The sequence below is a fragment of the Cimex lectularius genome, unplaced genomic scaffold (genome assembly GCF_000648675.2).
Source record: "Cimex lectularius strain Harlan isolate CLEC.00 unplaced genomic scaffold, Clec_2.1 scaffold175, whole genome shotgun sequence".
NCBI lineage: Eukaryota > Metazoa > Arthropoda > Insecta > Hemiptera > Cimicidae > Cimex > Cimex lectularius.
The window spans coordinates 988332-1005542 of NW_019392745.1; the positions used below are offsets into that span (position 1 = coordinate 988332).

The window sequence follows — 17211 nt, forward strand, 5'->3', positions numbered from 1 at the left end:
AGTTGGTGACGTCCCTTGTACTGCGAGTGGTTGAACCAACAAAAAAAACACTTAATCTTTAATCCAAAATAAGGATAAAGTATTTTTCAATGCTTACTTCTCATGGAATTTAAAATGTTCATGCAGTATCATTTGAATTCTGAAGCAAGAAACTGTTTAATTTTCATCTTTGTGGACTGCGAGTGGTTGAACCGACAAAAAAACACTTAATCCTTAATCCAAAATAAGGATAAAATATTTTTCAAGCTTACTTTTCACGGAATTTAAAATGTTCATGCAGTATCATTTGAATTCTGAAGCAAGAAACTGTTTAATTTTCATTTTTGTTTTCTTAATTTCAACTTTTAAACTTAAAAATGCCACTCAGTGCTGAAGATGTTGCGCATGGTGTGGCACTTCTGATGATGGACGTTCCATCAGGTATGCAGCTATTGTCAAAGATCCCCACGAAACTCTGCGAGACGCCGTTAGACGTTTCCAATAAACTAGGTCCTTCTATAGAAGGTTCTGGACGTCCTAGGGTCACAGAATCACAGGATGAACGGTTTTTGACTTTGAGGCTTTTGCGAACCCGGCACCATACTGTTGTTCAAGCGATTCTTCATCTCCAGAAAGTTCGAGGTGTCCAAATTTCTGAATGCACTGCTCGAAGAAGATTGAATCAGTATGGACTGATGGATTTTCGCCTCCTAAGATGACTAGAACACACAGAGTTGAACGGCTTCCATTTGCTCGAGAATAGAGCCATTGGTCTTTAGACGATTGGTCTGCTGTAGAAATGTGTGTCTCCAGATGGGTGTGTGTAAAGGTGAAATGGAACGTACGAAGCCTGTAATTTTTCCAGGGTTAATCCCGTGGACGTGTGAAAAAAAACCACTGTGATCACACTTGTAATATTTACCTATACGTATAGGCTACAAATAAACACAACAAATTTAATCCTCGAACTAGTTATTAGTATTGATAGTATTAGTATAGATACTTTTCTTTCAACACCGAATCCCTCTAGTGATAATGGATTTTAAGGTCGAGAAAAATAAATTATTTGATGTTTAGATCTATAATAACATCAATTTATCTTGCAAAAATTCTTCTATTTATTTAACTTAAATTGTTTAATAAATATTTATAAACTGAATGAATAGGAAACAGTGATTATACTTCTGTTTTATGTTTGAACGTAGTTTTTCACAAACTAATTGACAAAAAATACCTCGGCTCGTAATTAATTAGAGCATAGTTAAGTGGGACTTTGGGGAAGATATATTTGCTGAGAGCGCAGTAAGACAAACTGCGATAGCAAGTGTGAGTGCGGTCGTCTCGGCTGTGCTCAAGGAGGTGTGTGACTTAATTAATAGGTTAATGCGGCTCTCCTTTAGCTTAACCAGGGCCCATAAGTTGTGTGTACTTGCGGGACTTCGTCTTTGCCTGGTATTCGCGCCCCTCTGGCCAAACATTACCAGGCTCAAAGGGGCTTTCAAACGGGTTTCATTCGATTTCCTCGAGGTTCGTCTATCCGTGATGAGCAGTACGAAAAATCTAACGATGTTCGACCGAGTTGGTAAACTATCTAGTTCGGAAATTGAAATAAAAATTTTGTAGTTTATAAATGTAAATTTTTCAATACTTTAAAACTTTTAATAGGTGAAAAAAATATAAAAAATATTGAGGTGGGGCAAGTATGTTGATAAAAGATTGTTCTTATGTTGTAAACTCACAAACTGTTTTTAGCAGCAATCCGAATTTCGAACAATTCGATGTTTATCACCAGGAAGAAGTCTGCAAACACATAACTCAACATAATTTACGGTGATTTGCAAATCCACTCCCAACGCAACGTTCCAAAATACTGATAAAAAATGAAACAAGCTTTTTAAAAATGTTATTTTTCATTCATAAATGTTGGTAATTAGGAAAATTTGTATAAAAAATGTATTTAGTCGATTTTTTAAAAAATTTTATCCGGTAATCATAAATATAGTCTATTCTAGCCGAAACATCTCAGTAACTTGACTTTTGAATTGTAATTACTTGAAGAAGATTCATAGTATGTATTTTAAAAAATCCAATTCGAATTTAAAACATACAACATTAGTATCATATGTAGTGTTCAGCGACCGTTAGTTAATCATTATTATTTATAAGAAAAACATTTTCTTTATAGTGCCAACGTTTCGATCTCTATTGAGATCATCTTCAGGGCCTGGAATTTACAAACATTGTTTACATACAACAAATACATGTAGAATGTGGAAAAAAGTGAATTTATACAATGCTAGAAAATTTTAGATAAAAAAATGAATTTATACAACGCTAGACAATTTTATATTAAAAAAATGAATTTATACAATGATAGAAAATTTTAGATTTTAAAAAATGAGTTTATACAATGCTATAAAATTTTAGATTAAAAAATGAATTTATACAAGGCTATAAAATTTTAGATAAAAAATGGATTTACACAATGCTAGAAAATTTTAGATAAAAAATGAATTTACAAATGCTATAAAATTATAGATTAAAAAAATTGAAATACAATGCTAGAAAATTTTAGATTAAAAAAAATGAAATTATACAATGCTAGAAATTTTGGATTCAATCAAAGTATTTGTACTGACTCAAAATGTTTGTTTTTCGTGTAGATATGTCATTCTTCTATTTGTATAAATTCATTTTTTTAATCTAAAATTTTCTAGCATTGTATAAATTCATTTTTTTAATCTAAAATTTTCTAGCATTGTATAAATTCATTTTTTTAATCTAAAATTTTCTAGCATTGTATAAATTTATTTTTTTCACATCCTACATCTATTTGCAAAATTTAAACAATGTTTATAAGTCCCAGACCTTGAAGATGATCTCAATAAAGATCGAAACGTGGGCACGATAAAGAAAATATTTTTCTAAAACCTACGCCACACCAGACCGTATCTCACGATCTCCGAATAATCATTAATGTCATGGAGGGACGTCTTGTTCAATTTATATATTAGGTTTTAATTTTACGATTGTGAACGATTTATGGTCAAAAAGGCGAGGGTAGAAAAGTAACACGAGATCATGAGAACATGAAACACACTGAACACAAAGATAAAGAGTGGTTTTTAAAAGCGTGGAAAAACAAACACGGCTGGCTTGATGTGTACGAGCGCCAGTTATGCTCGCTTGTTTTATGCCCTGGGCATTCGTTTAAATATAAAATGGAGGCCTGGGAGCCGTACTTCTGACATAAACCTCTCAAACTACGTGTAGTGGCCCTGTAAATTATTTAATTTAACCAGACCTCCAAAGGATTACTTCTTTATGTCTACTCTATTTGACAATTTCATCAGTTTTGATGATGTAGCACGGAGGCAATTTCGCCTCTTCCATTTGAGATTTATCACTATTCAAAACTTTTAAAAGCATTCTAAATGACTATTGTTTTAAAAGGTACATATTAAAATATGAAGATTTAAAGACACCTTCTCTAAAAGGTTCCTTGATTTTACTTTTATGTATGATCTTTTTGCACTGGTTTTTGTGCGTAAGTTTGAAATGTTAATACAAGTACAGTGATTTTTATAATAGTAATTATTATTAATTTTTAGTAATTTACTTTAGTAAAAACCGGGTCATAAAAAACAAATGTAACTAAAAAATGCTACTACATTTTTTTTAAATTAATTACTTCTTAACACTTTACAAACAAAAGAAGTTTTCGATAAATAATACATTAATGTTATGTGCATTGTTATTTAAAAACACGAGTTTTAGTACATCTCTAACGCCGAAGACTTATTTTGCCTAATTATTAATTGCTCTAATAATAAATTACTTTTAATAATTAATGTTCGTCCGAAGCATACCATTTTCGATTGAAAAGTAAATTTGTGAATAGTTCATCTGATTTATTGAGTTATTAATTTCAATTGGGGTTGAAGTACATAAAAAATTAGTTTATTAACGTACTGTTTAGTAATGTTAAATGTTTCATTTAAATTTTTACGTAATTACATACTTTACCATAACTTTGTCACTTTTTGACCATTTTAAAATCCGATTTCAACATTGTTTTCAACGTAACAAATCCTTTAAAATGACGTGCCAGGATGTGAAGGGTCGTATTTGAAATTTTGAAGTTGAACTGGGCCTGAGGTACCCTGTATAATTGCTTTACAAAAAAAGGTATTTTGAATCTAGACTAAAAAATATTAAAAGGTAATTTTTTTTATAGCGTATATAGGTATTTAACCGAGCCACCTAAAAGGACACCCTGTATATCACAATTTTTATATATTTCAATTTACGTTTATAATATTTTTCAACAATAGACCAAATTATTCGAGAAACGGATGAAAAAATTACTCGAAGAAAAACTAATTAGTTTTGATATCTTACTTGATGTTTGACTGATTCCCTGCTAGCACTGTCATGAAGGATATTTTTGTGAACTAAGATGTACTATCAAAGTAGTACGTGTAAATTATAATCTTCTACTTACAAGAAGATATTTAAGAAATAAATAAAATTATTGGGGGAGTTCCCCAAAGGAACGTAGTAGGTTCATTCCTTTTCTTCTTATACAGTGATTTTCCGAATGGATGGCGTAAAAATTGCAACGATGGAGCGGTGATATCAGTGAACCTAGCCATTTATTCCAAAATCCATCACAAAGCGTTTAACAAAATAAATAAATACACAACAAATGGAGAATCAAGTTAAATCAGCATAAATATGTACATATAAATTTTACAACAAACAATTGGACCTATTCCATCTTTTAAACAGTTAAATATTTGGGTACGACCCTCGATGCTAGAGATGGAAGAGCATATGAAGAAAAAAGGTCGGTAATAGGTTTAAGGTTTAGTGTAAATTATCGCTTTCTACTTGAAGGCCAGACATTTTAGAGACAAACAGGAAGATCGCTAACAAAAATAAATGGGAGCGTGCTACAAGGGAACATACTAAGTTAAATATTTTACAGCAGTGATATCAGTAGCGTAGAGTTATTTGTGCCAAAATCCTTCAAAAGATGTGTAACAAAATAAATGAATAGACAAAAAATGGAAAATCAGCAATAATTTGTATATATACATTCTACAAGCACAAAATTGGACAATATTCCATCTTTCATACAGCTAAATATATAGAAACGACCCTAGATGGAAAGAGCATGTCACGAAAAATAGGTCAGAAATAGGTTTTAAGAATAGTGTAAATTATCAATTTCTACTTGACTGACAGGCATTTAAAAGTCAAACTAAAAGATCAATATTCTCAGCTAAGAAGAACGAATGAGGGAGTTCCACATGGGAGCTGATACTAGTTAAAATGCTTTACTCCCTACAAGGGATTTTTCCGAAAATCAGTGGCGTACAAATTGCAACGTTTGATATTGAGAGGTGACAGGACCGATCAACAACCATTCTTTCAAAATTCTCCAGACGTCCCTCCACAACAAAACTAAAATACAAAAATAAAATCGTATGGATAAAATATTGAGAACAATGCACAAACATAAATACACATAAATTTCATAAATAAAACACTGGACCATATTATGACTACCAACATCAGCGGAGTTGTTTGTTGTACGACACGGCGTACAGTGAAATATCTATCTGGCAATGGTCCTAGAAGCCAAGCTAAGATGGAAAGCGCACGTGAAGAATAAAAAGGACAGAAATAGGTTTATGGTATAGACTATAGGCCTTGCTATAGGGGTTGTGAGGAAGCTCCAACCTTCCAATGCGAAATAAAAAATGCATACATTCAAGTCTTCAAGCTACAGTCCATATTCAACTATTAGGTTGTACCAAACTAATTGTAATTATTAACAAAATTAAAGAAAAACTTCGAAAAAAATGAGTATTCAACATCGTATATAAAGAATCAGGACTTATGTAGGGATCTTAAGATTGCAGAGACTTGCTGCCAGACTCGTTTCCCGGACAACCACTACACCACCGGAGCTTTGGAGTAAGAAGATTAAAAAGAAAAAAAACCATTCGAAGGTGCAGTGAAATAATTTAGTGATTGATTCATATAAATCATATTATACCATGGGGTCATAAATGTATCATTGTACAATGAATTGTTGATCTATGACGAAGAGTTTTAATAAAAATTAAAGATGAGATGATGCATGACTCATCGAATTAGAGTAAGATATTATAATTGTTTGTAATTTTGTTTCTAAAGTGTACAATATTCTAATTGCTATGTTTTACCATAATAAACAGGCTTTGATGAGGACGATATAAACGTCGAAAGGTCGTCAAAAACCGAAAAAATTGTCGTTCCGTTCTGTCCTCACCGAAGATCCTTTTTCCACGTAGCTTCATAAAAATGTATGAAACAAATTACAATATTTGATTTTTCATAAATTTCTTTTTTATGACGGGTGTTGGTCTGCGAGTCGCTGAGCTCATGCTGAACCGAACCGGCATTGGGGCACTTATTGGGTCATCATTCCCTAGTTAGTTGAATTCAAACGGTTTCGGCATTGCGCCGTCTTCAGTGAGGAAACGCGTTTGAGTAGTCAACAAATCCCGCGAGTGATTACAGACCCAATAAGTGACTCCATGCCGGTTCAGCACTTTCTTTAAGTATTAATCCATTTATGTTTTGTGGTCTAATTGACCAAATTACTTCTTTCAATAAATTATTCTTTTTATGTAAGGTCTTGATTGAAATGAAAATGTGTAACGAGCGGGATTCGAACCCACGACCTTTGGCTCAATATGCCGCAGCCCTAACCTCTTGAGCTATCGTGACTTCGAACCACTCGGACACCAACTTCTCATCTCACCCTACAACCTTTCGTACTTTCCCTCTTTTTTGCCATTTTTCAAATGTCGTGTGATCAGGATTCACTTCTCAGCGACTTATGGGAAGCTGTTTGTGAAGTGATACTTCTTTTGCCTACCAAATATTATTCCATTTATGTTTTGTGGTCTACTTGACCAATTACTTCTTTCAATAAATTATTCTTTTTATGTAAGGTCTTGATTGAAATGAAAATGTGTAACGAGCGGGATTCGAACCCACGACCTTTCGCTCAATATGCCGCAGCCCTAACCTCTTGAGCTATCGTGACTTCGAACCACTCGGACACTACCTTCCCATCTCACCCTACAACCTTTCGCATTTTACCTCTTTTTTGCCATTTTTCAAATGTCGTGTGATGAGGATTTGATTCTCAGCGACTTATGGGAAGCTGTTTGTGAAGTGATACTTCTTTTACCTCATTGTCTGACCCATGGTCTCATTGACCAAATTACTTCTTACAATTAATTATCCTTTTGATGAAAGGTCTTGGTTGAGCTGAAACAAAGAACCAACGTCCTTAGTCCTCCATACGCCGCTGATCTTACCACTTGAGCTATAGTGACTTTGAATTTCTTTAAGTTTTACCATTTTTGATGTGTTTGGTACGCTGTTTAACATTTGCTCGAACGTAGCGAGTCAATCTTAACAGCTCATGTTAAAAAATTCAAAGTATGGCAGATTTATGCGTACTGCTGTAAATTTTGGACTAAGCGAATTAAATTTGAGAAAACTGCCGTCAACTGGTTGAGGAAAACTTAAGGTTCATAATGACTTTGGTAAGTAGATTGTGTATTTTAGAACGAGTTTGTAAATAAGTGATTTTTCTAACTTAAATTTTTGTGGCCTCTCCTGGAGAGTGAGGGAACGAAAACGGTTGGACGGATTGGGCCCGTATTTCATGGTAAGCGGGACTGGGATAAAAGTTGTTGTTCAGCTCCTTTTTAATGATAATATATGTGTGCTGTGAGGTCACGTAGAGGAGCGTTCCTTGCAAATATTAATTAAGCAATTAATCAAGATTATCCCCGGGAGGGTGGCGGGGGTATGTTAAGACGGTGAGCGCGAGGGAGAGGAAATTAAAAACGGAGGGTAGGTTTTTGGAGTGGGGCCACGCCCTGGGTTTTAAAAGACTTTCAGGAGAGAGATAGGAGAAGGCGAGGGAGGAAGAGCGAGATGGAGCGAGGGAGCGGGCTGCCGTGTATGTCCTGGGATTAGCGCATACATAAGTAACTAAGAGGGGCCCGTCTCAGCTCTCCGGTCCTTCTTAATGATGTAACTCGGAGGGAGCGAGATGGAAAGAAGAAACGGGGAAAGAGAGCGAGGAAAGGGAGGGTGGAGAGAAACAAAGAAAATGTCTTCGTATGACGGGGGTGGGAGAGTCGGAATTCTTCACAACCCCCTATTTTACACAGGAACATTTCTCTTTCTCGCTCTCTATGCCGAGCCCCACTCTCCCCATCTCTTTCTTTTCTTATTTCCCACCGCCACTCGCTACAGTCTCACATGCGCGTAAATGAAATCGATTAAAATGTGAGCTCCGGCTCCTGCTTCCTTAGAAGAGTGGGAGTTTCTTTACTTGAATTTCTCTCTTATGTCCTTCCTGTCCACCTACCCTTTTTCCGACTGGCGGCCCCCTCTCTCACCCTCTCACCAACATCGCAAACCTTTCAACCCTCACCCTCGCCCCTTACAGAACACAACCTATTCCCGAAAAATATTTCCCTTTCGCCTTTTCTCATTAAAGAAATATATCGATACTGATAAATCCCTCGTCAACATTCGACCAGCTCCATATTAAAAAGTTTTACAAATCTCGCTCACTAATCTTACAAACGGATAGACAGCCAAATTAGAACATACATAGTAAATAGTTTCTCCTTAGCCGATGTTGAAATCAAAATGAATTCAATTCCACCCGGTCCAGACACGTACTATTATGTTGGTGTCAAAATTAACGCAATTTTGAAAATTCGTTTTATTTTCGCAGTTGCTTGTCATATAAACAAAGCTAAATCCTCCCCAATTTATGGAGCATAATAAATACTTTTAACTGTTATCTTTTTATCCAAAACAATGAAGTATCTCATTCTTAGTTGTCTGTCGTCAAGAATGAGGTAGTTTAGAAAAACACATTTTTTTTTATTTTTCTGCCGCGTTTCGACCGTCATTCGGATCATCTTCAAGGTATAAAGTGAGGTGCTATTCTTGTGGTGTCATATTGGTTTTGTATGAAAGTGTTGTGAAAATCAGCATGACACCAAAAGAATAGCACCACACTTTATGCCCAGAAGATGACCCGAATCGAAAGTCGAAACGTCGGAAAAAAATGAAAGTGGTGTTATTTGAAACTACCTCATTCTTGATCGCTCCTCACGACTTCAACAAATCATAAAACATTGTAGTTTATTTTGAATTCTGTAAAGGTGAGGACTTGCGAAATTGGACTAGATTTTCGTTAAATTTGTACGAATTTAAACTTGGAGAGAACTAATGGAGGGAAGCATTAGCGAATGCACGGTGCAGAGATGGTTTCAGAGATTTCGATCTTGCAGGGAAGGTCGCGGGTATGCCTTCCCAAGAAAAGAAGCTCGACAAGTGGGCACCGCAGGAACTAACCGAAGCCCAAAGAATTCGACGCTTTGAAATTGCACGTCTCTTCTGTTGCTCCACCAAAATGATCCATTTCTCGATCGAATCATCACGTGCGATTGATTCTGCACGATAACAGGAGGCGTAAAGGTCAGTGGTTTGACAAGGATGAAGCGCCAAAACACTTCCCGAAAACAAATCTGCATTTAAAAAATATTATGAAGACTGTTTGGTGGTGTACTACTTGGGTTATTCACTATAATTTCATGAAAGTGAAACTTCCATAGCACAGAAATATTGCCAAGAAATAGACAAAATCTACGGGAAAGTGCACTGTCTTTGTCCAGCATTGGTAAACCATAAGGGGCTTCTTCACGATAATGCCAGACTTGATGTCGCAATGCCAACCCTTCTTCCAAGGATTTAGGATATGAAACCTTACCGCACCGTTCAAATTCACCCGACATCTCGCCTGTAGACTTCTTTCTTTTTTTTTTTTTTTTTTTTTTTTTACATTTTGATCACTTCGTGAGGATAAAACTTTTAGAGAACGCGGTAAATCCGAAAACACATTCCGAGACCTTATTTTGGGTCGAAATAAAAATTTGTATGTCGGCGGTATAAAAGCGCTTATTACACATTGGCAAAGATGTATAGATTGCAATGGAAAATATGTCGAATAAATTTTCTTTATTTTAGAAAAATTAAATATAGTTTTGACTGCCTTTTCAATTTTTTAAAAGTTTTTGAACCTATTTTTGCACCAGCCCGAATCAAACCTCAAACTATAGCAACAAACTTGAAAACACAATTCACACATTCACTCTAAACACAATTTTGGCCCAAAATCAATTTAAGCCGATATAATTTAGAATTTTTTGTCGGTCGATAGTTAGAAAAAGTATTTTTTGATGGTGTCCATCATGATTTTGTGGATCTCCATAATATGATGAAGGGTTGGAAACAAATTATTTTTCATAATATACTTTTATTACGTCAGATGTCTTCGGTCGACTAAAGACCATCTTCAGTGGCTTGTTTTTATATAAAGTGGTTTGACTGTTTTTTGACATTCTTATAAGTTCAGAAGTATATGTCTGAACGAATATGGAATTGGCGAGTAGTCGTAGCAAAAACCGTCAAACCACTTTATATAAAAGAGTGACTGAATATGGCCTATATTAGACCCAAAGGTCTGACATAATAAATACCTATTGTGAAAAAGGCAAATTATTTCCTGCTCATCATCTTAGAAAAAGTATTATTTCATTATCAAAAACGATCCAAATAAGTTTTACAGCAAATTTATATTACAAAAGAAAAACCTACCTTGCATTTATATGTATGCAAATACTATTTTCGTGGCTATTGTGTTATACTAATGTTTATATAGCCTGTAACGATTTTTAATTGTTTCGCATATAATCAATATTGATCGGAGTATTGTCAGACAAGATCGAGAAAAAATAAAACCAAAATGATATCATATAAAGAAACGATTTCAAATGTTTAAGCTTCATCTTGACAAACGTGATCGCTGCTGCTTTTAATATTGTATATGACGACGCTAAATAAAACAGGAGGAAATTGGGAAAAAATGGTCTTTGTGATGTTTTCTCTGTTGTTACAGAATTCTTCTTTCTTTTCTTTCCTATTTCCAGGAATATTTTTCTCTTTGTAACAACAAAGTGTCAACTCATTACTGAGTCGCGTTAAAACTAATCGATCTCTTTACACTGGTTATAATATTTATTTGACATAGATGTTTTAGTTTTCTGGATAAATATCAATCACTTTTTCACTCATGAACACTCGGCATCAAGGTGTAAGGGCTTGAAGAAGAAAAAAAAATTCATTTGTTATTGTCGAACTTTCGGCCGATTTTATAGTCGTCATATTATATCACTTTTGTAACACATCTGTCTAATGAATAAGAAAATTTGATTGATTTCGGAATCATAAACCATAACATTTAAAATCCAGTTAAAACAAATAAAAAGTTTATATTTTTGTATTTTATTTTAATTTTAGTCATTAAAAAATCATTGGAGACTGACTAAAACATCTACCGAACACTCAGGATCCAGATATGGCCTTGATGAAGAAAGCAAATCCAGTTGTTATTGCCAAGCTTTTTATGTTATATAAAAAGTTTTTTCAGGCATTTCTGATTTCCTTGAAGTCCGTCTCAGTCCCAACATTGACTGTAATTTGTATTTGAATTTGTAAAAAACTAAAATTGTTTTGCCCTGACAATGACCTTAAATTAGGCCGAAAGCTTGGCAGTAACAACTGAATTTGCTTTCTTCTTCAAGACCATACCTGGATCCTGAGTGTTCGATAAATGTTTCAGTCAGTCTCCGATGATTTCCTAATGACTAAAATTAAAATAAAATACAAAAATGTAAACTTTTTATTTGTTTTAACTGGATTTTAACTGTAGTGGTTTATGATTACATAATCAATCAAATTTTCAAATTCATTAGACACATATGTTACAAAAGTGATATAATGGAAGAAAAACCTATTGTCTTCATATTTGGTCATTAAAAAGCATTTAACTGAATGTTTATAGTTCGCCTTGTTGATCTGTACAAAAGGAAAATTAGTCGATCGAAGGCATGCCTCAGATATAAGAAAGCACCCGGGTACCATTTTTTCCGACAAGATGATGTCTACCACCCTGTGCACCGTAGAATGGTTGGATGATAACAGTCGAACCTAAAGGAATAGGATGAACATTAGAGCTTTTACTAATGGGATGTAGGTGTTTTGAAGGAATCAGCCATGCAATGGAAGTAAATCCAGGAGGCGTAGGAAAATTCTGGGTATTTTGGGTTTTATTATTGATCATTTACATTGGATCAAGAAATATATAGTGATAAGAACTTACTGTAAATGTTGGTAAGGAAAAATTATAGCTTTTAGAACATTTCGGAGGATCTTGGAGGTGATATAGAAACTTTTTTTTATTCTGGGTGTTGACTGATGAATTTTCCGTATCTCAAAGCGAAGTATAATATCAAGTTTAAGTTTTTTATTTTGTATACGGTTTTTTTAAATTGGGATTATATTTTATAATGCGGTACTAACTAATACTAATTGGCATCACTGAATAACTGTTTGGCATTTTAAAAAAATAATTTAATGTATGTTCACTTGAAAGAATTATTATAGGTTTTAATGTGTTTTTACCATGTAATAATGGTAATTAATTTACAAATGAATTTTACGATTTTAAACCAATTATTTTATTTTTAAAAAGTGCCTAGTTTTTAAATAGAGCTTTTATGATTTTTCGCAAGTGATAATTCGTTTGATTTTCATCCGGGCTAAGAGGGTTTATTTCTTTTCTTTTTTTTAAACTCTCAAGACTGGTATTTTTCCCCTTCGAGGACGTGAATTGTTATGCAACATACAATAACAAACGGTGAGGCTTTCTTTCGGTCCTTTAGGTACTCCTCCAGGTTAACACCCCAGGAGTTAGGGGGAAGAATCCACCCCCTTAAGAAATGCCCTCGCCGACCCACGATGAAATTGAATAAACGACACCCTCTAAATAAAAAAAAAGGAAAAATCGCGAAGAAAACACATTCGTAAAAGCCAATAAATGCCAATCAAGCTTATCCTCTGTCAAAATAATTCAAACTTCAGAAAACAAATTAAGGGATTATCCCAAAGAGAAGAAGATAAAATAAATGAAATTATCTTTGAATCTTTATTTTTAAAATAAAATCAATTATAACATTATAACAAGATTTCGAGAGGAATATTGAAACTTTAGGAACTGTTGTGAAATTAAGACATTTTTATAAGAAAGTTATTTAAAAGAATATCAATAAACAGAAGAATTATTTTTAATTATTTTATGTAAAATCATTTTGTAAACGTGACAATATAATTTCAAATTAATGTAACGAATTACCAATTTATTTATTTTTATTTATGAACAGTTTTCTTTTAATTCCTAGTAATGTTTTATATTTATCTCATAAAAACTAATTTTTATTCTTCTTTTTCTTTTGTATCTAGGGTTGGTGTTAAAATGTTCAAAACAAAAACAACAACAAAACCCTGGCTATATATCACATTAGAAAGACGACCCCTTACCTTATTTTGGGAATATTAAGTACGAGCGTATATAATTTAATGTATAAATATATTAAAACAGGAATATGTTGAACATTTATTTTCAAGAAATTCGTGTTGGTTGTCAATGCTTATGTTAAATCATCGCCGGACTTGTGCTTGTTTTCCTTTGTTTTCTGGTCTTTTACCCCTATTTTGTATTAAATTGCATAAATGTAATCAACCAATCATAAAAATTTTAACTTAAAATGTTGACCATTGAATAAGTGTTAATCTATTTATTTATAATATCCTAATCGTTCTTTTTTGTTTTAGTATATAGCATAATTAGATTTCGTGGTCCAATGGACTAAATAACTTTTTCCAATTAATTAATATTTATGAAAGGCATTGGTTGAGATAAAAAAGTCAGCGTCACATGCGGGATTCGAACCCTCGACCTTTGGCTAAATACGCCACTGCTCTACCACTTGAGCTATCGTGACAAGTGGTAGAGCTGCGGCGTATTTAACAGAAGGTCGTGCGTTCGAATCCTGCTCGTGCCACTTACTTTTTTACCTCAACCAATACCTTACATAAAGATTAAGTCAGCATAATGTACTTTTTTTTATTAATGTGGACGTAATATGGAAGGAGAAGAATATTAGAGAATAAGATTCAATCAATCATTCATGAAAATTTCAATTAATTAAGGTTTTTAGTTGAGATAAAAAAGTCTCGATCCACTCGTGTTGATCCACTCGGACACTAACTTCCCATCTCAATCCCACCTTTTGAATTTTCTCTCCTTTTTGCCATTTTTCAATTTTTTATTTCAACTAAAAACCTTAATTAATTGAAATATAATAATTGTTCAAGTGGACCTCGAAAACTAGTGAATTTAATTCATGAAAAAAAAAACGAAAATAAATTCACTATATTTATAACATTATTCATATCATTTATGTAATTATTTGAAAATGTTGTGATATTTATGGGGACGTGTATGTATTATCCCGCTCCTAAGTGGAGATTGTAACTTTTATGCTTGTTAAATTATAAAATGCAATAAATTAAGCATAAAAAATTTAATGCTAGGTGATGGTTTAGGAGTCGGAGAATTCACGCTGAACCGGCATCGGGTCACTTATTTGATCCGTGTTCAGGCAGTTGCTCACTGAAGATGACGCGATGGCGCAATGCCGAACGCGTTCGAATAGTTCAACAAACTTGCTCGTGAAGACGGACCAGTTCAGGTTAGAAATTTTAGCTTGGAAGAGTGATAATATACTAAATATTAATCTTTTTGTATGAAGTTTACTGTTTAATGCTTATTTGTTTAGTTAAAACAAAAGGTTTTCATATTTTATGAGTTTAAATACAAAAATCAATCATGTAGATCTTAATTTGAAAGAAAGTTAATTTACGAAATATTTATCTACTTATTTGGCAATTCGTTAAGGGTTTTTTGTGCTTGGATAGAGCTAAAATACATTTATTTTTCATGTGAAAATTGCGTTCAATTAAAGAGATGTTAAATAATTAAATGTCATAAATCTATCGATGTCTACTTTCCTGATTGTTGATACCTACTTGATTTTAAGTTAAATAGAATAACAATTTGTTTTTGATTTCTTGAATTGATATAAATAAGATATTTTTTAAAAATGAAATTTGTAAATAATTATAAATAGAATTAAATATCGTTTCATTATTCAAAAACGTATATTTTTCCCTAGGCTAAATTTGAAGGGCTGGGTTGTAAATTAAAGGTAGATTTTCGCCGTGCGGGTGGTACGGGAGCCCGCTGCGGCCGGCCATTAATTCTTCATTTTCCTATTTATTGCCGGGTAGGGATGTCGTTTCCGTAAATTAAACAGCTCGATCCATTACAACCTCATGCAATTATAATTATGCCCTAATTTATTTAAAAGATGCGCTTTACCAAACACGAGTGATGTTACAGGGAAAAATTCAACCTTCTATGGCAAAATTGCGCTACGACTTTGCAAATCGTTAAAAGAAACCAGTTGGTTATTTCGGTGTGTGTGTGTGTGTGTGTGTGTTTGTTTGTTTGTTTGTTTGTTTGTTTGTTTGTTTGTTTGTGTGTGTGTGTGTGTGTGTGTGTTTGTTTGTGTGTGTGTGTGTGTGTTTTTGTTTGTGTGTGTGTGTGTTTTTGTTTGTGTGTGTGTGTGTGTTNGTGTGTGTGTGTGTGTGTGTGTGTGTGTGTGTGTGTGTGTGTGTGTGTGTGTGTGTGTGTGTGTGTGTGTGTGTGTAATTGCGTAGAGAACTACATAATAACATATTACATAAAAGGTTAAAAATGTAAAATAAATAATAATAATTTGACTTTTAAATTTGAAAAGGTCAATTACTTTTGGAATTTGTCTTCTAAAGAATAGTACATGAATTATAAATATACTATCAATAATTTTTATTATTGGTTTAAGTAAACCAAAACTCGTCCCAACCACCGCGATCCGGCCCCCGGGCGCTAAAAATGAAGAAAAACACGATAAGTTCTCGCTTATCAAGAGTTTTGATGCCTAGTAGAAGAAGGGTCACCCTCACCCGAAGGTGAGGTCATGAGTGTCTATCAACTTAGCATCCTTCTTCACCACCTTAAGGTGAGTAACGGTTGACTACTATAAAACAAAAAAAGGTACACAACCGACATTCGTACATAAACATTTTTACAAACGTTGATAATCCAAATAAATTGATAAATAATTTGCAAATTTACTTGCCACTAAGTTAAAACCACGTTTGATCAAATAGTATTGTACAGTAAAGAGAATATGAAATAACTCAAGTTTCCTTACGTAGGAAAAGAGTAATTTTTTGTAATAAATGATCATATTTATATCACAGAATGGAATTGCAAAAAAAAAGCGATGTAATTATTCAAATATGCACGTATAAATAAAGTATTCGATTACTAAAAAATTAAAGGACGTTAAACCAAGTTAAACAAAAATGTTGGAAACTAATGTTTTCTCCCGACAAGTCATGCTTTACAAGGGACGAGCGCGTTAAGGGACGGGTGTGTCGACCGGTCGGAGACAATGTAAACCAAGTTACAAAAGGAACCCTATCAGCAATCCAAATTAAAAAAATGTGAGAGTGAGAAAGTTCGAAGGTCGCGAAAATAGAACGAAAGTAAAACTGAACAACAGCAGGGAAACTTCTCAGGGAGAGATAACCCTTACACGGAAAAAAACTTGCGGAGGATGAGAGGACTTGAGTCAATTACGGATTTCCTCAGGCGGGGGTATATTTATTTTTTTAATTTTTTGGACAGAGTGTAAAAAATGAAAAACTCACCCCGTTTTCGGGCATGCTGGCGTTTTGACGGTCCGACGCGCCGGGCACGACTGAGTGCGACTACGCTCTCATAAAAGGGGTTGATTAAATCAAACTAATCACGGTTACCTGGCCGTTCATTAGCATATCGCCGGCTCGGAGGGGGAAATAAAAGCCCGTGGGAAAAAAATCGCTTCCGGGCGCCTTGGATTTGCATAAGACGCCGGGAACATCTGCCCCGATGTGTGCCGTACGGCCTATAAATATTCATACAAAAAGTCCTGAGCAAAGGAGGAGGATGAGAAATATTAACATTGTTATAAGGGCGGCTTGATTGTAACTCCCTTTCGGATCCTTCAAGAACAGATGCAAATGTCTGACTACACGCGTAACTCTCCCTTTTTCTCCCGTGTGTTACGAAACGGTTAATCCAAT

General features: G+C 34.0%; 1 long non-coding RNA gene across 1 annotated transcript in view; it reads right to left on the reverse strand.

Annotated features, from left to right (window-relative positions):
* Positions 1–16865, reverse strand: part of LOC112126988 — a 35952-nt gene extending 19087 nt beyond the window's left edge. Inside the window, exon 1 of the long non-coding RNA XR_002910335.1 lies at positions 16798–16865. This is a non-coding gene — a long non-coding RNA (uncharacterized LOC112126988). The remainder of the gene's footprint in view (positions 1–16797) is intronic.
* Positions 16866–17211: the final 346 nt, after the last annotated feature.